The sequence below is a fragment of the Euprymna scolopes genome, chromosome 9, assembly GCF_053919585.1.
Source record: "Euprymna scolopes isolate OS-2025 chromosome 9, ASM5391958v1, whole genome shotgun sequence".
Lineage (NCBI taxonomy): Eukaryota > Metazoa > Mollusca > Cephalopoda > Sepiida > Sepiolidae > Euprymna > Euprymna scolopes.
In genome coordinates this window covers 100,394,703-100,420,424 of record NC_136490.1, presented here as the reverse complement: position 1 = coordinate 100,420,424, position 25,722 = coordinate 100,394,703, and the positions used below count along the sequence as shown (strand labels likewise).

At 34.4% G+C, this 25,722-nt stretch overlaps 1 pseudogene; it reads left to right on the top strand.

Moving 5' to 3' along the window:
* Window positions 1–23,053: 23,053 nt before the first annotated feature.
* LOC145285333 (U2 spliceosomal RNA) lies at window positions 23,054–23,172 on the top strand (annotated as a pseudogene).
* The last annotated feature ends 2,550 nt before the right edge of the window (window positions 23,173–25,722 follow it).

Below are 25,722 nucleotides of genomic sequence, written 5' to 3'. Positions count from 1 at the left end.
GGTTTAGTGATTAACCCGGACTAGATAAATATAAATAGGTGTTATTTAATAAAGAAATAGACATCAAAGAAAACTGCGAATCACGTATTATAACGTAAATGTAAATGTAATTCATCTATGAATGCAAGAAAGGAAACCATCTAGGCTGGGCATGATAATGCAGAAAGATTGGGATTCTTCAATAAGAAACTTAATATCATTCTCAGTTATTTATTTTCTTTTTGCTCCTCGGGTTTCACATTGACTGGGTACCACTTAGATGGTATGTATGAGAGAGTATTCCTTGTGGAATTCGCTTTGCAGACCTGCAAGTCCATATAAAAATATTAAACCACTGACAAGAAATATGAGATTTACTAGATCAACTCCGAAATAGAGTATCTGATTAAGTAACCCTTTCTCAGCCAAGTTTCATCAAATCTCTGAATATCATGTTCACAACGAAACTCTGCTATTATCGTGATCGTAATTAATAACTAAATTTTTGTCATAACAACAACAGAACAACGGATTAAAATACGATTAATAGCATTCTCCACCTTCAAATTTCTATCAGCATCGTAAATCTCGTCTTTGTTTTTACTTTATAACTCACATTCACTAAGCGATGTTTAGCTAAGATAGAGTTGTCAGCAATAACGCGTACAGCGATCGATATTACGAAATCGTTCTGAAATGATTAGTAACGATTAAGATTAATCGGAATTACACGGTATAGTACTATTCCCAGTGCAACTGCAAATATATTTCTCTAAGCTAGCAGTAGCCCCCGGACAATAAAGTACGCTTAAATATTATAATTAATTTTTGCGGATTATTATTATAAATTAAATGCTCCTTAGATTCTTATATATTATTAAGTTGCAATTTCCAAAAGTATACTATATCCACATGACTTGGAGATATTTAGTAGTGGATGCCTTATATCTATTATTAAAATGTTAAAAGGTAGAAAATATATGAACGTCCATAAATGATATACCTTATTTTTTATTTCATTTCGACAAAACTAAACCAAACTAAGGATAGTTCATATTAACACCCTTTACGCGTCGCCAAATTAATATTGATTGATTGATTAACATCTGAGTGAATTTAAAAAGAAGAGTACATAAAATGTATAAAAATTATACTCATGCCCATACGAGAGAGAGAGAGAGAGAGAGAGAGAGGAGGGAAAGAGAAAGAAAGAGGAGGGTTGAAGAAAAAAAAACTTCTGTGCGTTTTATTTAAGTGCGTCTTTCCTCGTCTATTAATCTTTCTTTATTTAACATTCGTTTTCTTTTGGTCATTGTTTCCTACTCTTGTAATCCATCAGAAGACATTGTACTCTTGCAAGCTGGCCGTTATCTCTTGACAAATGAAAACGCACTTGCCCTACTCTGGTCAGTGTGCATCTGGTTCAAATTGAAAAACTAGATAAACTACAAATACCACTAGCTAAACCCTACCTCGTTTACTTGTCGCAAAAATATGTGATTGGATTAATGGAAACCGAAGTGGGCTATCGGATCGGCTCAGCGGCCTTCTAATCCTTTTCAATCTATCGTGTCCAATTGTGTACAGTTTCTACTAACAAAATATCTCTGTACAGGGTTCCGCGTATTGCATTTTATAAAGATTGAGCGTGACTGAAATTTAAAAAAAAATATGTTTATACTGATCCGAGCGAAAATGTATGTTTTCGTTTTTAGAACATTCTTTTGAGAACAAACTGCTGACAAAATACGACGTACTTCCCTCTATATATTTTTAATGCCTTCCCTTTGTTTTCTCTCTCTCCTTGTCTCTCCCTCCTTCACTCTCTATCTCTCTCTCTCCATATATATATATATATATATATATATATATATATAACTATGAAACCTATATTTGAATGTCAACAGTTATATCTTTTTTCAATAAGAATATTAACTGCGTTTCATAGTTTTAAAATTACATTAACGACTATATGACGTCACTAAAATTTCCTTCTCTTTAACAGCGCCAGCCCCCCCTCCTTTTTGAATTTCCAATGTCTTTTCCCGTTTCTCTGAAATAGAATGCGTCACACTGTGCACGTGAAACATTTTCAAATATTATGTACTGGTATTTTTTGTTTCTTAATCTTATTCATCCAGAGGAAGTCTCGAAATAAAGACAAAACGTTGATGAACACATAATACGGTGTGTTCCTTTTTATTTTCTTTATACATATGTGTGTGTGTGTGTGTGTGTGTGTATTTGTGTGAAGGTTTGGTCGCTGCATATGGACTTCAAAACGGTGGGGCTAATTTTTTTTTAAATTTCACATAAATGTATTTAGTGCCTGTGAGTTTTCTTACATAGATATTGTACTGGAATATATGTGATTAGCATCGAAAATGCATAATCAAACTATCCAATTAAAGAAGGAACAGTACGGTTTGAACAAAAGTTTACACCATTATAAAGCCTAACTTCAGACGTGCATTTGAGATATTTTATAACCCACCAGCAGTGCGACTCGGCATATAAAATCATGATAAGATAAAGACGCATCTAATACAAATGATTCTGTTTGGCGCACAGTTAAATGATATTACTTGACTTTTAAATTTTCATTAATACAAGCCATTATATTCATTTAGCTATTGCTTACTATTATCCTCATCTGTTAGTCTTAATTGTTTTTAGGGGTCTTTAAAATCCACGTTTTGTTATTATCTTATTATTGCATGGGGGTGACAACCATCCAAACTTAATCGCCCTTCGTGGCCCTTGGCGCAGTGGATAGAGATGTTGACTCTTTACGGTTCCAGGTGAGCATTGTCTGAGATAGCTGTTTCACTCCTAGCCAAAGCCGGCTGGGAGCTTAGTTGGGCCAAACGTGGTAAGACGTAAAGAACTACGTAAGGCAATAATTGCCGAGGATGCAGTAAGTATATTCAGAGTTCCTATCCCGTCGCGGCGACCACCTGACGAAAGCTGGAGGAATAGTTATCCGAAACGTCGTGAAACAACTACAAAAACATGACGATAATAGTCCGCAATTAATTAATGAATAAAGAAATGCTCATCTCAATAAGTATTCTCATTAGTTAAATAATATATACACCATTATATGTAACGAATTTTTAACAATAGGTTCTCTACAGTGCAATGCAAACTGCAACATATTTTTAATAACGATACTGCAGGGTTATATACAAATAAAGACGCTGCAGGGTTATATATAAATAAAGACGCTGCAAATCTTCTCTCGGGTGAATCGCGGTATGCCCCCGAAAATCAATTGATTTGATTAAAAAAATAGTCGATTTCCCGAGTTTTATGGCAATAAAAGTATAAGAAGTCTGGAACATTCGTGATTCTCATTCAACCCTTGCAATGCAGATTTCTTGTAAGAATATATATCAGGTCAATTTGACTATTCATTGTTTTAATATTCAATTAATTATTACTCTTTGCGAAAATTACATTATTATTTTTTGTGAATTTTAATTCCAACCTATTTATTGTCACTGTTAAATTTATTTAAAACAATTCTACTCTACTTAACTTATATGTCCTAACTTTGTTATGAATCTTAAATTCCTTTTCTCATATTTATCTTTGTAAAATATTTCATCTTTTAAAACATTGAGCAACAGCAGTTGTATATCCCGGCTTTTATTTTTGGCAATCTGCTGCTGCCCTGGAGATATTTTGCACTCTGCATTTACCCTTATTTAAAAAAAAAAATGTGTGTAGTATTTTCTTACTGCACCCTTCTATCTATTCATCCGAATTTTTTTTTTTTAAACACCCAAGCTAAAAAAGTATCCATCCAGTATTCAACTATTTCTGTCTGTCCTTAGCCGAGCCCATTACTTCCAGGCTAACACTTATAAGCCCTTCTAATTCATTTATTATATTTAGACTGCAATTTTTTTGTTTCAACAGCGTGGCATTTTTTCCTTAGTGTATATTCTACTCCCTAAGCTCGATATCGGTTGTTTCTCCCAGCCACGAGTTTACTTTAGTTAATCATAATCCCCTATACGCGTCAGCGTACAACTCGACAATATTTCGCCTGAAGGTTTCACTGATACTCTTTGTTCCATGGCTGTTACTAACACTTAAATCCTTCTGTGTGTCCATGCCATCAGTCACACCAACCACTAACAATTTACTCACGCACACTTCCTCTGGGGATCAGTAGAGAAAACACATACTTTAAAGATCTTTAGTTGTTATTCCCGAATTACACAATGCCCCTTTTCACTCGAACGTCCGACCTCTGAAACTCAGCAAATCCGGCACAGATCATTAGAAAAACGTTGCAACTAAAACCCATACTTCCGAGATCGTCTGTTTTGAGCAAGTATGCGCTCTACATAAATAAATATTCTCTCCCTCGTGAAAAAGTTTACCCTATAATTCCAGTTTGTGAGCACATTCCCCTTATGAAATTCACTATGTATTAATGGCATTTTTCTTATTTTTCTATGTGGTCTCAGTTCAACATCCAGAACCATCAATTGGGCTTAAAAATTTGACGTTAAAATAAAATTTTCTGTACTTTTTACTACTATACGTATCAAACTGGTACAAAACTATGGAACCAAAGTATCCCGAAGGAAATATAGAGCCATCATTTTCTGCCCTTACAATTAATGCTCGAAATAATAAAATCGTTAAGAAAATCACCATACAAATGATTCCTTTTTTCAAAACACCTTCCAAAAATCTTCTACTTAGATTTTGGCTTTACTCTAAGTGTAAAACCCTAACAAAATTTTACCTTAACAAGCACATCATTGGTATGAAAACTCGTAACATAAAACGCGTACGTTGTATTATCCACAGTTTTCATTCGTTTCAAACACATATATTTAATATCAAAAACAATAGACACAGTAACAATTTTCCATGTAAGTACAACAAAAACGTTTCCATACAAAAGAATTCCAACCTAAACAATCGCTACAATTTGGGATAATTATCAGTAAAATACTATGAGTTTTTGTTTAGATACAGCAAAACCATGAACGTTTTTGTAAGAACATTGTGTGTGTGTTTCAGTTTCATTTCTTTCAATTCCTCTTTTTTTGTAGTATATTTTTATGATTTTCTTTACATGAACACTTCCGCCTCGTTAATTTGTGCTTGTAACCTAGGTTATTCTCTTCGTTTTCAGTATAGGTGACCACGGTAATGAAATTATCACATGTTTCATCGTTTCTGTATAATCATTACTAATTAGTCTGTTGCATATGGTGTGTAAAAATAGCGCGTAGTATATATATATATATACATATATATATACATATATGTATACATATACAGTATATATATATATATATATATATATATATATATATATATATATATATATATATATGCATATGCATATTCTCTGGGTTCATAGTGTAAACTTGTAATTCATGTTACATACCGATCGTGAATATATGTAATATATGCATAATGTGTGTAACAGTATATATATATATATATATATATATATATATATATATATATATATATATATATATATATATCACGTGTAATCACCTTTTTCTTCACCATATTCCCTCTACTTCACTTTTTTGTTATCAAGTAAGATCTTTGACTTACTTGCAGTTTCATCAAATACTTTTGTATGCAAAATCCGATCCCGCATTTTGCTAATTCCTACCCTCTGAGGAGAAGGAAAGTATTTCTTCGAAACTCCGTGGATTTAGGACTATCTACTTATCAAGGGTTTCCTTTTCAGATTAAATATGTTTTAACTCTTTTTCAAAGTGTCTTTAACATGTTTTATGAACTGTTTGCTCGTATATATATATATATATATATATATATATATATATATATATATATATATATATATATATATATATACACGTGTTTCTGTGGTGTATTTAATATTATATAGCATGTGTTTATAAAACTTACGATATGTGGTAAATAAAATGTCTATAAAAGAGTAATGTTCGTGTTGCCGTTGCCTAGCGGATATTTATGCGTGCCCTGTTTAGAATTAAAGAAATCGTATAATAACTGGACGAAAATGTCTCAAGCGTACATCTCTCAAGAAATGAGTGTATAATATACTTGTCCGATGCACACTTGAGGAAAGGGCACACACATTTTCCTACTCGTTGGTCTTGAAATATATCTGTCTGTAAAATAATTAACTTTCCATTCCGAATAAAAACGCCGCAGGATAACACATAGTTTGTAATTAACATATAATTTCTAGAAGTTGCCCCCATACTTACAACAGTTTAAGCGTTGCCTTCAGTAGAAGTGCTTTCCGACTGCCTGGAAAACCTCATCAGTATGCCCTGTATTTAAGAATTCAGGTGATAAGTCATCTCCCTCTCAGTACAGACCAATAAGTCTCCTGTGTGTCATGAGTAAGTTTTTGGAATCCATATAAAATAAAGAAGACAACCACCTCAACAGAAACAACCTTCTTAGTGACATGCAATATGGTTTCCGCTCTGCAAGATCTACAGCAGATGTGCTAACGGTTATATCACATAGGATTAATGAATCTCTCGACAAAGGCTTAATTTCTAGGGCAATGTCTCTTGACATATCGAAGGCCTTCGATAAGGTACGGCATAAGGGCCTACTTCACAAGATTTCCAGCTATGGTATAACTGGAAATGTTTTCTCAGTCATTAAACAATTTCTCTCAGATAGGCTCATAAGAGTAGTGATTGATGGACAAAAATCAGAGGCCGGCAGTATTAATGTTGGAGCCCCTCAGGGGTCCATCCTGGGCCAAACTCTCTTCCTGATCTACATCAATACTGCCCCAAAACACATACTTAAATCATTCGTTGGCATCTATGCTGATGACACGGCCATCTATGGCAACACATCAAATGCCGTAAATGACAAAGTTCTCTTTAATTCTCTCTCCTCTGATCTTGAGCGCATGGTACACTGGGGGAAGAGGTGGCTGGTTACTTTTAATGCATCCAAAACACAGCTTTTATCTTTACATTATCAATGCTCTGATCCCCATCAGGCATCAATTAAAATGGATCGCTCTCGTCTTGGGAAGGCTCCACGTTTTGACAAGCTTCTGGTTTGACCTTTACTCCTGATCTGAAATGGAACACGTACATCAAATATGTTGCCAGGGACACTGGGAAAATTATAGGATCCTTCTACCGCTCCAGAAGATATCTCACTACTGATGCAATTCTCTATCTGTATAAAAGCCAAGTACGTCCAAGGATGGGGTACTGCTGCCCCATCTGGGCAGGAGCTGATAGAAACAGCCTAAAAAAACTTGAAAGAGTACAAAATAGACTTCGTGGTTTGGTGGGGGATGCCATTTTCTGTTCCCTGCAGCCTCTCTCCCACAGAAGAGAACGGTGCGAGCCTGTCTTTTTTATCGTTATTTCCATGGCAAGTGCTCGTCTTAGCTCCAATCTCTTGTCCCCCCTCGCCAATCTTTCACGAGAAACACACGTCTGGCTAAAACTACTGTCAATAATTTTCTCCACTCTTTATCTGTGGCTAAATCCAAACGTAGATTCCATGAGCAGAGCTTCTTTCTCAGAAAGGCACAATTGTGGAACTCTCTCCCGTTCGCCTGTTTCCCACCTAACTACAACTTTGTATGTATTCAAATCCAACATAAACAAATTCCTGACAAACCGCCACCTTAATTAAGACACTCTATCAAATATCCAATACTAATGATTACTAAAATACTATCCCATTGATTACTGTACACGCAATAAACCTTATCCCTGAGTGACCCCCATGTAAAAAAAAAAAAAAGATTAAAATGGTAGTAGTGAGCGGAAATGATAATTTTAAGTAAAATTGAAATGCTCCCCTACTCGATTTTATTTTTTTACATGGTGGTCACCATTATCAAGGTCAAGAAGCCACTCGGGCATAAGGGTTATTTTGTGTACAGTGATTAATGGGATAGTGTTGCAGTATTCATTAGTATTGGAGATTTGATAAAATGTGTTTACTTAGGGGGCGGTTCATCAGGAATTTGTTTGTGTTGGACTTGAAAACATCCACGTTGAAGTGAGGAGGGAAACAGGGACGCGGTAGAGAGTTCCAAAGGCGTACAGTTCTAAGAAAGAAGCTTTGTTCATAAAATCTACGTTTTGATTTAGGCACAGATTGAAAGTGGGGGAAATTTTTGACAGTGGTTTCAGCTAGACGGGTATTTATCGTGAACGATTGGCAAGGGGGGATGAGAGATTGGAAGTCAGACGAGCACTTGCCATGATAATAACGATAAAACAAAGATAGGCTCGCAACATCTCTTCTGTGGGAGAGAGGTTGCAGGGAAGAGAAAATGGCGTCCTCCACCAAGTCACGAAGTCTATTTTGTACTCCGTCAAGGCAGGATTGGCTGTTTTTGGCAGCTCCTGCCAGATGTGGCAGCAGTATTCCATACTTGGCTTTTATATAGATAGAGAATTGCATTAGTAGTGAGATATCTTCTGGAGCGGTAGAAGGATCCCACCATCTTTCCAGCGACCTTTGCAACAGACTTGATGTACGTGTTCCATTTCAGATCAGGAGAAAAGGTCAAGCCCAGAAGTTTGTCAAAATATGGGGCCTCCCCTAGACTAGAGCCATCCATTTTAATTGATGCCAGGTAGATATCAGAGCGTTGATGACATAAAGATAGGTGCTTGGTTTTAGATACACCAAAAGTAGCCAGCCACCACTCCCCCACTGTACCACGCGCTCGAGTTCACAGGAGAGAGAATCAGAGAGAATTTTGTCATTTACGGCCTTTGATGTGTTGCCATAGATTGCCGTGTCATCAGCATAGATGTCAACGGATGATTTTAGTATGTGTCTTGGGAGATCATTGATGTAGACCAGGAAGAGCGTTTGGCCCAGGATGGACCCCTGAGGGACTCCAGCATAAATACTGCCGGCCTCTGATTTTTGTTCATCAATCACTACTCTTATGAGCCTATCTGAGAGAAATTATTTAATGACTGAGAACACATTTCCAGTTATACCATAGCTGGAAATCTTGTGAAGTAGGGCTTTATGCCATATCTTGTCAAAGGCCCATTCTATGCCAAGAGCAATTGCACTAGAAAGGAAGTCTTTGCCAAGAGATTCAATAATCATATGCGATATAACCGTTACCACATCTGCGGTAGATGTTGCAGAACGGAAAACATATTGCATGTCACTAATATTTAATATGGATTCCAGCAACTTACTCAGTACATTTTTTTTTACTTAATTCATTTTTTCTTTTACATCACTTCAAATTAATGTAACCAACTGCATTTTATAACTGCTAGAGAAACATACGTATTGCTTTCTAGAAGAAAGTTAGAGAATAGTTAAGAGATTCCCCCTTCACAATGTACAGAATGGTTTCCTGACAATTACAGTATAATGAAGACATATATTGTTGACATGGAACTGGCTTTGTTGACAATTCTGTTCCTTAACTCTTTTCTTATTTTTCATAGCAATCCTTAGTTTCTCTTGATCATTCATGGAAATTTTTACTGGAATTTATGACGACCTAATGAAAATGAGATTTGTTTTGCAAGGAAAACAAATATTGTCTTAGAATTTTCAATTAATTTCCAATCAAATATTATAGAAAAATATTTTTAAAGATCTACTCTTATAATATACGCTGTCCTCGCAAGTAAATTTGTTGCGTATAGCAAAATTAATGTGGATATTACAGAAAGGTATACAGTCATTTGAACATTTTTAAAACACATCTAATATTTAATTAATTGTTAAGTAATGTTAAAAGAATCGCAATATATCTTTGCATCAGAACCGAGAATTTACAACATAATCAGTAATTGTATCGGAATCGTAAAAAATCGTGGCCTCGTTGCATTACTACTGCCTGTATTTCTTTTTAATAATATTTTAGAAAACTTTCCTTTATAGATGTTTATAAGCATTTTACTAGAAGGTCAATTAACTTTCACAGAAAAATGTTCCTTTATTTTCTAAAAGTTGGGGTAATTTTACTATCAACAGTGTTATAATAAGAATTAAAATTGCTGACGCTCTTTCACTCATATATCCCTACCAAGATACCTTTTAATACTAATATACCCGGATCTTACAATAATAGCCCGATGCTGATGATGATTTTTTAGGAACTCATGACCTATGTTCTTCTGGGCACATACAGCCTTGGCAGGCATTGGTTGCTGTATGTTAATTTGCAGAGTATCAGCAGTTCAGGCGTTTTAGTGGCAAGTCTGCTTATGTCTTGCTAGTAAACAATAATCAGACTGTAATTCATAAAAGATATAGCTAGTTGGTCGATGGCAGAGGCTGCGCTTTTTGTTTGCAAGTATGTCACTGCGATTGTTTCTTTTTTATTGGCATGTTTATTCAAATTGTTGTCTACGAATCTGCTGTATTAAGTAGTTACTGATTTCTGTACAAATAAACGAATATTTTTCGCAATTCTTGGTATTTTATGTTTCTGCTCGGTTTGATCATTGATATCAGTGTCTTCAAGTTATGTGTTCTGTTCGGAATGTCAACCCTGATCTAATATAGCACTGGAATATATGTCCAAACAAAGCTTAATTTGAACGTGAATATGTGTTTTATATGAAAATACATTTATTAAAAATGGAAATATTAAAATTCGAAAGGAAATTCTAAATGTTTCCGGGTCTTCTGCACGCAGTAAATATATATTAGAAGCTGTGCCTCTGAATAAATTGAAATTAATAATTACACTACTAAAGTGCTGATACAGTATCTTACAAAATATATGAAAGGAAACTAAAAGAATTATACCGATCGAATAAAAACGGACATTTTTATATCTGGATATGAAATTTATATTACAACCATCATTTTGTTGTTCTCTTAGAAATATTAAATGACAAAGCGATATAAATATCAAATAAGACCACGAGTGAAGCATAATTTCTTATCACTTGTAATGTGTGATCAACACTGGTAATAATTATAACAATAAGCCAAGTAATGAATATCCGACAAATCCTGAATCGTAAATGGGGCTAGAAACCCAAATCACGAAACATAAAAAGAAGCCAAAAACAATAAACAGGAAGTATGTGTCATAGTGAAAGTTGAAAATTGTAAATTTGATCAGGAAGGAGAGACTAAACAAGGCACACGAAGATCTGAAAAAAATTGCAGCAAAAGAAGGAAGAATTAGACTATATAGATATACATTTGAACATTGCAAGTAAAACAGGGCATTTAAAAATAATGATAGCCTATTATATTTCAATGTGAACGGACGAAAAACAAATACAGAACGACTAATCCCGACAGAAAGAAAACTCTACTGGATTAAGATATGTAATAAACAAAAGGGTACTCCTGCAGTATTTTACCCACCGATTTCACGATCTTAGCCGAGCGTTGATCGACATCCGTCGTAAAACGCCGGAACATGGCGAGCGGTACGATACTCTATCAGCCAATCAGGGCGCTTCAAACGAACGCGCAGCAGACGAATAATTTTCTTTGAAATTACACACATAGCGTTTCATTTCAGTTATTTTATTGTTTCAAAGTAAAAATACACAGCCTTTCATTTCAGCTATTTAATTTAGCGATAAAAAAAACCCGAGAGCTGTTGGAAACATACGCGAATTTATGTGGAGACAAACATTTTGACACAACCCTTTTGTCTCCATAATAAATCAAATCGCGGAAGGCTACCCGGTTTGGGAAGGAGCTTCTTCTTTCCACATCCTCTGAAAACCCTTTGCTCCATACTTTGCCTCTACAGTCAGTAGAAAATCTTCCAGTCGGAACTAAAGATAAACAGTAATTGTTGTCCCCCCCTACAAACATTACTGAAAAAACAAACAAAAAAAAAACATTGCTGTTACTGTTTAATAACGTTTTGTTAAAAACAAACAAAAACAAAACATTGAAGTGTTTATTACTGTTGCTTACCCCCCCCCCAAAAAAAGCTATCGGAAAACAAAATGAACCAAAAAAAAAAAAATATTCAACAAAATAAATTTATTTTACTTTAAAAAAAAACTTACGGTAAGTGTTTGTGATTTATTTTATCCAAATTTTTTGTATTAATTTTATCCATTTTGTTGTGTGTGTGTGTGTGTGTGTAATATCTTTTCCTTGTAATGTTGTTGCTAATTCACATACTTTTTAGCGTTCTTGCACCGTAGCTCCAAATTCTCGGCTTTCGTCGGCGTTAACGCCGAAAGCGTTCGTCAACGCTCGGCTAAGATCGTGAAATCGGTGGGTAAAATACTGCAGGAGTACCAACAAAAGGAACACAACAGAAATGCCGAATGGCTGAAATCCATGACAGAAGAATAAAGACAAATTAAAGATGGGACATTGAATAAAATCAGCAAGGACACCTAAATAAAACCATAGGAAAAATGGCAAACAGGAGAGCACCAGGACACGACGGGATACCTGCATATTGGATCAAAAAATGTACAACACTACACGATAGACTAGCTCACATCATGCGAACATGGATAAAGGAAACAAACGTGCCAGATTGGATGAGGCAGAACCACACTGATACATGAGGACACAGAGAAGGGAACCGCTCCAAATAACTATAGACCTATCACGTGCTTTCCCACTATGTGGAAAATACTAACAGCATAACTGAGGGAACAAATCTACCACTACCTTAATAACAGCGGACTCCTCCCCGAAGAAAAGAAATGATCACAGAACGGAAAAAAGAGGAACACATGATTTGCTATACATAGATTTTTAAAAACATTCTAAAGGAGGTAAAACAATGGAGAAATAATTTAGCAATGATATGGATCGACTACAAAAAGGGGTGCGACAGGACCCTGCAGGCTTGGATAATAGAATGCCTTACAATGTATAAGATACCTTCCATGAACATCAACGTGATAGAAACTGTAATGAGAATATTGTGATTGGAATTGACACCCGATGCACAACACATAACTAAAATTAATATACAAAGAGGTATTTTCTAAGGAGATTAACTATCACCATTGCTGTCCATCATAGCTATGATGCCCGGGAAAATGGCAAGCTGGATACAAGTTCTCTAAGACAGTGGTAAAAATGAAACACCTAATGTACATGACTTACCTAAAACTTTTAACAAAATTCCGAGATGAACAAGAGACACTAATAAAGACTATTCGAATCTTCAGCCGGGATATCCAAATGAAGTTTGGTGTGGAAAAGTGCGCACTACTAGTTATCAGAAAAGGAAAAACTGGAGACGACAGAAGACATGCAATTACAAAACCAAACCGAAATGAGGGTCCTAGGAATACGAGCAACCTATAAATATTTGGAATATATGGGAGCAGACACCATCAAAGCAACAAAAATGCAAGAGATAATTTGAAAGGCATACCTCAGGAGAACAATAAACCTTCTAGAAACCAAAATTATATAGCAGAAACCATGGACATTATCATTAGTAAGATACTGAGGACCGTTCATATTGTGAATCAAAGAAGAACTGAAACCGCACGATCAGAAGACCAGGAAATTCATGACTATGGACAACACACTTCACGCAAAGGTCGATGTTCACCGACTGTACGTACAAAGGAAAAAAACGCGGGATGACTAGTGTATATAGAAAACTGTGTGAATGGCACAAAAAAATTAGAAGAATACATAACGCAAATCACTAAAAAGGATAGTAATGGCAGTAGGAGACACAGAAAAATCACAAAGCAGAAAACAGAAATAAATGATAAGACGACAAAAGAAAAATGGGAAGAAAAACAACTCCATGAAAGATTCACAAGGATAGCAAAAGATGAGTATAACGAAATCCCTTGGGCATGGATGCGAAAAGGAAACATACGTAGATAAACTTATTGCCTAATAACTGTAGCACAAGATAACTCGAAAAGAACTTACCACATCAAAGCAAAGATCGACAAAACATAAGAAAATAGAGAATGCAAACTCTTTGGACAAAAAGACGAAACGACAAAATATATAGTAAGTGAATGCAACAAACTGACCCCAAAAGAATGCAAGAACAGACACGATCAAGTGGACAGGGCAGTACACTGGAAATTATGCAAACAACTGCATGCCGAACGCACAGACACGTGGTACAACCATAAGCCGGCAACAGTACTTTAAAACGAGAACACAAAATCCTATGGGATATGAACATACAAACTGATAAACCGATCCAAGCAAGGAGACCACAATGATTAACAAGAAAGAAAAATCCTGATAAATCGAAGACTTTACTGTTCAAGCTTATCACAGGGTGAATATGACAAAAAAAATAAAAGGAGTATTGGAGCAAATACACATAGCTAGCCAGAGCGCTGCAACGGACGTTGAAGATGAAAATCCAATTAGTATCTATAATAATAGGAGCACTAGAAACAATTCCCAAAACGTTTTAAAAAATAGGAGAGATTGGAATCGGGGGAATGACTGGAAAAAACAACGGTGATCAATAATGAAAATAGCTAAAATATTAAGGAAACCTCTTGAATGTGGAGACTTACACACATAAGCCACATGCGCGGGTCAGAAAAACTGCTGTAGAAACAAAACATGAAGCGCTACATGGAACCATAAACGTTGAAACGGCCTGTCTATAAGTCCTCTAACCAACACATCCCCCACTGCCACATCACCGCCCTACAAAAAGGAAAGACTGAGACCAAATATTCAAGGAGGAATGAAAGACAGAGAAAGATCACTGACCAGACCCCCGCCAATCAAATTCTAGATAAGAACAATAGCCGTTGCTAGTTAGGAATCGATTGTAAGCGTTTGTTGCGATAATGCAAAGTCATTTGCAAATTTTATCGAAAGAGACAGAAAGTACTGGGAACCTAGGGAGGCTTGCTGTCAGTTAGCTACCATGGAACACCACAGGTTGTTATCAAGGAGAGATCTTTAATGACTTGTGTGGAAACCCCTTGTGATTAACATTAATGAAGCAAACGTGATGAAAATGTTCTGAGATAACATTGAAATAATCTTCATAATAGATATGTCTGCATTGCTAGAATAAAACGGGGGGGAGGTTGGAGGGCATGTAATTGTTTAAGCCAGATGTGTGATTTTTTAGCATAATACTTACAAATATTTGGAAGTTGTAAAAGCTTACACTATCGGCTCTACAGAAATAAGTAAAAATAGAAAAAGAGTATCAGAGAAGAAGCAAGAAAATTTTCAAAAAAACTGTATAGTAGAAACAATCTTAAACAAATACATACCTGCATATTTTCTTGATTAAGATACTCTATACTATCTATAAGCTAAACGAATATACGCCTGTGTTTGGTCCAGAAGACTACGAAAATAGGGACAATTAAAAGTGCATTGTAAACCTGAGTGAAAGAGAAGAGAACCAGGAAATGTAACACCTTAGCTGGCTAAGAAGAAAAAAAAAAGGGATGCTCGACACCGGTCCCTCAAAAAAAAAAAGAAAAAAAAGAAAACAGAATCTATACAAACAATGCGATTTCAGCTAAAATAGATAACACCCATATGAACAAAAAAAAACTCCAGACTCAAGGCCACAATAGTAAAACATATAATAAGCAGAATTATTAAATTAGCCCCGAATAGAATACCAGAACAACCACGACTGCATTGAAAACGCTGGGAACTATGCAATAGCCTGCATTTATGACATGCATATATCTGGTGCAGACACTAAGCGGAAACACTACTGGAAAAATAAAACCACAGAAATTTCTGGGGCATATATATATATATATATATATATATATATATATATATATATATATATATATATATATATATATACAAAAAGATGAACTTGCACAGGCGAGAACAACGAAAGAAACTGTCTATTTCCTCGTTAAAGCAGACCACTGGGTAAAGATCACATATATAGATAAAGGAAGCCAACTTGGAGCCGAGAAAAAAAAACTTCAATGTATATGAAATATAGAGAAAGTCCATATAACACATTTATTGTGAGAGCATATGAAATATCATCTTAAAAGACTATAAGTAATTTTAATACAATTAAAAAGTAGATAATACAATACACAGAAGTAATTGAAAATAGCTGAAATCTTAATGAAAGTCATCGGGATGCATAAACCAAGAGACATAGAGGACTTATACCCGACAACCACAATTCAACAGAATTTAAGCAAAAAAATTAAGTATATAGACAGAAAAAGTGAAAATATGATATTTTTTACATTGTTTTTTTTCTCCACGTATATGACACAAACTAGATGTGAGGGCAAATGGAAATAAACGCATCGATGAGAAAGATCACTAGCCAGACATCCACTAAAAGCGCGCAGAGGATACTTTAATCTTAGAAGGTTTTTTCTTACCAATATCCTATTGAGAACCATCAATCATTGCTAGATGGAAATCAAGAGCAAACAGTCGTGTCGACAACACGAAATGATTCAATAGTATTATCTCTAAGAGGTAGAGAACTTTGATAATCTGAGGAGGCTTCTTGCAACTAAAATGTAAGGAGACACCATCGGTTAAAGTCAGTAAGCAATCACGGATAACAACGAAGGAAATATCTGTACCAGAGAATAATAGATAAAATATACAGCTAGTTAGCACAACGTAAACACATAAAGTGAAATGGCTGCATTAGGCTTGCAACTCACTGATAATTATGGAGATGTCTCGCGTTTGACAAATTTTGCAGAAAGGAAGATTGAACAGGAAAGTGTGCTGATAAACATAATTTCTTCTGGAGTGTAGAAATAAAAAAATGGACAAACAAATCAAAATAATGAGGGAAGACACAATCAGATCTACAACAAAAAAAGAATTTCGACGTACCAGCCGTACACATAACCCCGATCGTATCATTCTTAATCAACGACAAGGAACTTTTCTCAAAAGCGGATAAAGAGAATGAGCCATTAATGGTGTCACAGTAATTAGCAAACTTACATAAACGCTGATACCATATATTTTAAAATACTTGAAAAAATTATAAGACAAGCGTAATTCAAAAATAGTAACTGACACCAGACCAAACTCAATACTGGTAAAATAAGATGAATATATATCCACAGAACATTCCATAATATGAGCATTCCCGCATTGAGTGTGGTCCCCACGTTATGTTCCCATGCACAATAACTATGGAGTGTCGAGAAAGATCAAGGAAGATATCAGATAAAGAGTACTGAGATTACTGGAAGTCATTTGAAGTCTTACACTCACACACATTCCAGAGAGACAGTTACGGCCACTTTTAGTATAAAATCAATTGTAGTCATGTGCGAGATTGCAAATCGATCTGTGGCATTTATCTAAACATATTCAGATTACTAAAACTGTGAAATTATCACTTATTTGAATATTATCGGTTTTGAACAGTAAGAAATCATTAATACTTTTTAACTAAATAACTTTTTTAAGTAAAAATAAATAAATAACTTTTTAAGTAAATAATAAAAAGATTACATCATTATTCCACGCACCTTATATAGCGAAAGAGGCCAAACCCTTCAAGCTAGAACATTGATATCTAAACAATCAAACATAGTATACTGTCAAATGCTGGGTGAGTGGCGATTAACAATTTTTAAAATGCTACAAAAAAGAGCCATTGTCGTAACAGCGACGAAAAATAGAAATACCGTTAATAGTAAAAATAACATCAACTTACCTTAAGTTTTTGGATCAATATATATATTTTTTAATAAAACCCCTTTTGTGGAAAAAAGTTTTATCTATGAGAACATTTATGAGAACATTTTTTGATTTATGAGAACATTTATGAGATTATTTTTTGTATACTTATAATTTAGGTTATTTTTTTTGTGGAAGGAATTGTGGGTGGGGCAATTTTTTTTCATTTTGTATTATGGTGTATTTATTACTTAATATGAGAAGGCAACTTATTTCCAAGGAATAATTTTGGTCTTCTGAAAGGCACCCCCCGATATCAAAGAAGAAAAAACTCTCTAAATTATTGAAAATAGTTTTTGTAATAGCTTCTACAAAACACTGTTAGCTTTTGGGATCCTCTTGATGTTTTTTTTAATTTTTATTTTTTGCTCAAGGCTTTCCAACAGACCAATAAGCCCATGGTCCCCGCAGAATGTATTTTCTTATCATGGGAAGGGTTAGGGCATTAGCATTTCTATTTGGTATTATTACCACGGCCCCTCTGGGGTCATATCACCCGAAGAACTTTTCGCCTATCCTTCCAACGTTGTTGTTTCCCCTTTTGAATATGGAATTCTATAGTAAAATATAATCAAATATCGCTAGATTAAGTGTGATTTTACGCCATTTTTAATACTTTATTAAATAATATTACTTTTTTAAAATATTTTGTTTTACTGTTGTTTTCTGAGATATTCCTCATCGAAATATGCATAGCATTTGAAATGGCATAATCATCGAGTTTTATATTGCTTAAGTTTTTGAACATATTTTGTCTAATTATGTAAACTGCCAGAATCAAAAAGAAAAAATATCTAAAAACAACGTCCATAAACGCGGGGAGATCACAGTACGCATTTCAAATGACGGAGCATGCACTTAAACATGCAAACAATCGAGAGTTGGTGGCAATGAGGTGTGCAGAGGATTTCTAATCACGAGTACTGTTTTCTCCTTATTCCTGCTTAAGTGTTAGGAGTAATTGTTGCAGACATATTCTTCTTCCGTTTATTTAATTCCCCTGGAAGTCATCTGGCACAGAGCATAACCTGACAACACCTGCATAAGATATACAAAATTATGTCTATGCACAGTAGTCGGGAATATGAAAATGTATTCCACTTTGCTTTAAAACAATATTACTTTACATGCTTTTGTTTTCTATACATTTTAGTTAGTTAAAACCTTTGAGCATGCCGTCGATGCGTGCACTGTGAGGGACGAAGGAAATATTTCGAAACACATCCTCTTTGCCTGGAAGATAGATCGAAAACAGTGAGCCAAGTCTTGCGTTTTATGTCACTATTTTAAAAATAATTTGTATCTCAACCGTAAGAATACATAAATACGTTTAATGGTTTGATATTTTATACTGGGACAATAATTCACAAAAAAACATATAAACTCATAGATGATGTGATAATAACAAACTACTTTTGTGTTTTAAATAAATTGCTGAGTTCCAAATTAAAGATTAGTTTCAGATTTCGCCATAGGATTTCCAAGTTCGAATACTCCGGTGTTTTCAAATACAATACTGAAGAAGATGGATAGTTACAAGAGTCGACACATTTTAATATAAGAACTACAATGAGAAATTTATTTAAATCTAATTTATATATATATATATATATATATATATATATATATATATATATATATATATATGCGTACACACATGCATATATATATATATATATATTTAAATACAGCAACATAAATGCATAATTAATTATTACATAACCTGTATAAATATAGAATGTTATAAAGAAGCTAGATGAAAAATTCACGCAAGAAAATTTCAGTCTGTTTTTACGAAAGTATTTCGTTAGAATTTCGCTTCTGTTTAGCATTAAAGAAATGTGATAATAAATTGCAGGTTATTTAAAGGTAATCTAAACAAAATTAGTATATAATTTAGAAGAAACTACAATATTTTTACCATTTATGTTTTATTTATTTATTATTTATTATTTATTTACGTTAGATTACATATGTGTATAATGCTGGGATTATTTGCATCCAAGTTAAAGGGAAGCAATGACAAAGCTAATCTATGGTGTGTTCGCAAACCATCTTAACCTACAGCACAATCTTTAATAGTTTTTACTGCGTAAGTAATATAAGGTTTGCTTATATTTTATTCCCATAGATTTTAAATTATACACACACACAAACACAGATACCCACAGATACATATATACATATGTGTGCATATATATAAACATATTTGTATATTTGTATATTTATGTATATATATATATATATATATATATATATATATATTTTAATACAGGTCAAAGTTATAAAATCGTACTAAACATTGGCGAATTTAAACCCACAATACATTTCTGAACAATTTTATTCAACGTTATAATGGATGCCCCTTAAAATTGTTGCAGTGTAAAAGTATTCTTGAAAAATATATGTTAATTTTTATTCACCAGAATGTAAAATAGGCATCTTATTTCTCCTGTATATATAATGATAAATCCGAAATAGTAAATTCTGTTAATAATGCAAACGTAAAAAATCGTGCAACTGTATCAAATAACTTGTAAGGGAAGATAATTTTAACTAGTCATAATTGCTTGTACAATTCTTATAATCGCGAAAAGATAAATGTTGACATTGAGCACGCAAGAAGGGTTAGATTTTAAAAACGCAGTGTAACAAAAGCAATCACATAATCTTTATATAGGAGCAAAAGTACTCTCACTAACCGTTTATAACATCTCCCTTGTTATGCAAAAATATCTATTAGTTGTCGAAAGAAATTTACTCCTCCACCTAGCAGAAAAATAATCAAAGAATTTACGACGGACTCAAACGACCTTAAGGCAAATATAATTTAACACGAGGGCAATATAATAACAAAAAGGGGTAGAGAATAAGAAAAGATTGCAAGCGTCTAATCTGTATTTTCCAGATATTATCTGGCTTATATTTTATTGGATTTTTATCAAATTTTGGGGATAGTACTTTTCTAACGAAAATAAATTTTTCCTCTATTGCCTTGCTTATTTCAGCACTAAAGATATTAAAAATATAATACACATTAGAGTTATTCAACGAGGCGTAGTGGATAGGATTATTGATAGCGGAGAGTGCCTTCTATTAGAAGGAACCGCTCAAGTTGCAGCTGGTAGACGGCTTTAAAACGCATGTTTTAATATGTTGCAATGCTGCAACATGCTTCCATCGTAACCGATTGGACAGAGTTTTGTTGACAAAAATCATTTTATACAAGATTATGTCTCTATCCATGAGGGGTGCAATGCAGAATTCTTTCAGGTCAGTATTCAACATTTGACTCATCCTCATAGGTCCTTAGATCTCAGCCCTACGAGAACACCATTAGGTGTGAATGAGAAAAGATGCGTATAAAGATGAGAGCTAATTTGTATAGTTTCGTTTTAGGCTCACCGCATAATTTAACAGACTTCTTTTCAAAATATAGTAAGAAGCATGTCTAAGCTTACTTCTCAAGTAATAAATAAAAATAGATAATTAACTATTTTATTTTTTAACTCTCTTTTTGGTAGATTATTTATGAGTGTCGCTTATGATCTTATAATTTTCACCAGATGCGTTCATCTAAAATCTAATTTTCTGTACTTCAGACAAATGGCAAGTTTCATGTTTTTTTTAATCGAAGACTTCCCTTATCTTTTGACAAAAATAATTCAAGTTTTCATTCTTAAAAACATTAATAATTCTTTGCAAATTTAAATATCCTTATATCGCTTCAATAGCACTATATATAAAGCTAATAATTAAACACAAATTAGAGTATTTGAATAGGGTATTAAACATTTGTGCTAAAGTATGGATAATTAGACCTGAAAAGTTCACAAATAATAAAAACGTATGGATTAAAAATACATATACAAACATATAAGTGCGTGAGTATCGTTATACGCGATTGTGTGTTGTTTATTTCGATAGTGTCGTTTCAATAATTCCCCTCTTTCCTGCCAGTCTGTCAACCCAAGCGGAAACCTTCCTCTCCCGCCACTGAAACTCATGATTAATGATTTCTTCCGAACGCGCCAGACGAGAGTATTTGTACATTTTTACCAGGCAATCTGATATAAACAGTTCATAAACTCTTTATTTTCTAGTACCAACCTCGATGCGCTATCATATCGTTTTTCCTTCCTTTTTTTGTGAGAAACGCTATATTATTCATCATCTGTTTGTTTCCAAGCAGAAAGATTGATTTTTGGTTTCTCAATTTTATTTGTACTTAACACTTTATTTTACCCAATTATGTTCGTCTTTTATTATGTTTCATTTTTCTTTCTGGTCGTATTTTTTATATAATTGTTTGATAATTTCATCAATTTATGTGGGGATCATCCGTTGGGCAATAATTAAGTTCTGAAATTTATTAAACTATACCTTTAAAATCAACAAATTTAGATTACAATAATATCATATATTTAATTGATTTTGAAATTAATTGATATTTCAATACATATTCAATTAATTTTTTATAATAAATTAGCAGGCTTCAACCCGTAACGCGAAAAAGGACAAGAACATGAAAAAAAAACGTGACTTCTTCGCTGTTGCGTCCTTCGCCAAAACGGAAGTGGCAAACGTTTAAATAAAGGCTACTCAATCGAAAAGAGAGGATAATTTTCGAAAATATCGGCTAAAAAAGCGAACCCTCTTTCTAGAAAAACATGTCGAGCTGAGGGTGAAACCATTGATGTTTTTAGCCAATATTTCGGTATTTGTCGTCCGAAGCGTTGAGCTTCAAAACGATACCAATCTCGTGAAAATCTGTCGCCTCCGTGTAAAGTTAATGACAGACATACGAACATACATACATACATATATTTAAACAGACAGGTGAGATTTAAATAAAAGAAACTTACTTGCATGTCATATATTTAGGTAGTCTCAGCATTTAAAATGTCTAGATTTGATTATTAATTAGTATTTACAGTAAAAAAAAACAGGGTCTGGAAACTTATTCTGATTTTCTAACAGGAAAAATAAATACGTTAAGCATTACATATTTTTCTGACTACCTAGGTAATTTTAATTTCTAATAATAGATGTTTGTATAAATCGCTTCAAAAAATGTATGAACTCACTCCATATAAAAGCTTAAATACTAAGAAATCAATAACGATAAGCGTTATCGACGTAGAAAATAATTATTACACTTTTATCAAAAACGTCGTTCATGGCTAAACATCTAAGTAAACATATGGAAGATGATGATTAGACATCTACGTAAACATCTAAGTAAAAGTATTATAAAGATGTCAAAAATAAATAGCAATCTTTTTTTTTTAGTAATCGTGTGCAAGCGAATCTTTAAGTCAATCCGTCGGTCGGCCTGTCGGTCGGTCGGTCAGTCGGTCTGTCCGTAACACTTTTGTGATTGGTCTTTTTGGTTAAGATTCAAGGTATGTTGTTAATAGATAGTGTTCTTGGCTTTTTAAGCTTTTCTTGGCCTTTTGGCTAGGATCAAAGTGTAGTATCTGTTCCGGCAGATACTGCACTTAAGATAATTTGTACCAGTCAATGGAGGGGAAACCCTCTATACTGGGACAATTATTATTTTTGGTAACCAGAGTGCCCCCTGTTAGGGGAGCTGGTTTTTACCTCACATTAAAAACGGCCTTGTGCCTAATTTGCTCAGTGGGGGAGCAAATAAATACCATCTGTTCCGGCAGATGCCGCAGGCTATGACTAGCTATGACTAGCAAAGACCAGATGTGGGGGCAACCCCACATGCCTGACCATTAACCAGCTCCCATTTCCCACCTCTCGGGAGCTGGTCCCCTTTTCCCCTTCCCCCTCCCTTCAATCCTCACATTAAAAATCGGCCTTGTGCCTAATTTGCTCGGTGGGGGAGCAAATAAATACCATCTGTTCCGGCAGATGCTGCACTTGAGATAATTTGTACCAGTCAATGGAGGGGAAACCCTCTATACTGGGACAATTATTATTTTTAGTAACCAGAGTGACCCCTTTTAGGGGAGCTGGTTTTTACCTCACATTAAAAACGGCCTTGTGCCTAATTTGCTCAGTGGGGGAGCAAATGAATACCATCTGTTCCGGCAGATACTGCAAGCTATGACTAGCTATGACTAGCTATGACTAGCAAAGACCAGATGTGGATGCAACCCCACATGCCTGACCATTAACCAGCTCCCATTTCCCACCTCTCGGGAGCTGGTCCCCATTTTCCCTTCCCCCTCCCTTCACTCCTCACATTAAAAATCGGCCTTGTGCCTAATTTGCTCGGTGGGGGAGCAAATAAATACCATCTGTTCCGGCAGATACTCCACTTAAGATAATTTGTACCAGTCAATGGAGGGGAAACCCTCTATACTGGGACAATTATTATTTTTGGTAACCAGAGTGCCCCCTTTTTTGCCTACTTTTAGGGGAGCTGGTTTTTACCTCACATTAAAAACGGCCTTGTGCCTAATTTGCTCAGTGGGGGAGCAAATAAATACCATCTGTTCCGGCAGATACTGCAAGCAAAGATCAGATGTGGGGGCAACCGCACATACCTGACCTTTAACCAGCTCCCATTTCCCACCTTTCGGGAGCTGGTCCCCTTTTTCCCTTCCCCCTCCCTTCACTCCTCACATTAAAAATTGGCCTTGTGCCTAATTTTCTCGGTGGGGGAGCAAATTAAAAATCGGTCATACTGCAAGCTATGACTAGCAAAGACCAGATGTGGGGACAACCCTTCATACCAATTGTCACTATCGAGCACGCGACTAATGGCTATCGGCCTTTTTCTCCTGATACGTCGGTATTTAGATGGGCAAACCTGTTTTTTATTTCTCTATCGTTAAAAACAAATAATTCCAGTTCTATCGCTTATTCGTACGATTATACAGTGAACAAGAAAGGGAATATTTGCCACTGGAAATGGTTCTGCGATGAGTTCAAAATTATATTGATTACACTTGTACTATTCGCGTGTATGTCAAATTCTGAAAGTCTGTCTATAATGATATCGAACGCAATATCCGTAATAAAGCTTGAAAGACCATAGAAGATGTTAGGTCAAATAAAAACTGCATTTAATTTTGATGAAAATCCTGTACGAAGTTCATTAATCTTTATTTTCTTTCGGATATTTGATACCTCGGTGTTTCATTCATTCATTTATTCCTGTCCTTTCTGAGCTTTTGAGAATTATTGACATGGAAGTTGAGGCTACGTCGGCTGATGAGTCGAAAGGTAAGTTAGGGTAGGGGGAAAATAAGTGGTGATCACTTAAAATTATTAGCAAAGCAACATTTTTAGAAGCAAGGGATGGGAATACTCATCATCTTCGCCCTGTTCGCTTATGCACTTTTGATTTACTCTTATACTTGATACTGATACTTGTTTTGTTTTCTTACGATTTATTTTCTTTCATATTGTTGGTCTTCTTTCCCGCGTTTGCTTTGCTGTCTTCATTTTCTGTCTCTGGTTTGTCCTTCCGTTTTTCACTTTCTTTTCTCGATTTTTTTTATTGCTTTTTCTCGCTTGTTTAATCCTTCTTTTACTTCCTTTTCTCTACATTTTCATTGATTTGTTTTTTATAAGTTTTAAGTTACCATTCACTATATATAGTTTTTTTTCTTTGTTCTTAGTCTTTATTTTTTTTATTTTTATACCTTTTTCATTGTCTTATCTGTAATATTCGTGTGTTTTCTTCTTTTGCTAATTGCTTATCTGGTATTTCAAAACATATGTTTTACTGTTGCCGTATTTCAACCCCTCCCTTTTTTTTACTTTTTCCTAACTTCAATCTACTCCTCGTGTTAATGTTTCTACTTATTGCTTTATTTACGCGTTCATTTTGCCTCACATATAATGTTTCTTTTATGAATTCTCGATTAAAATCTCCCTTTCAATCGTACAATTTCTGTAAATAATATTATTTGTTTTGTAATTATTTTAAAAACTTATATAATAATAAACGTGATCGAAACTAATATTACACTTACTCTATTGATTGCTTGTGTGATAATGGTTTCTCCTATCGTGGAAATTCCACGGGTTCTGCTAGTTATTATAATTATACTCATTATTTTTGTCATTGTTGTTATCACTATTATTATTATTATTATTATTATTATTATTATTATTATTATTATT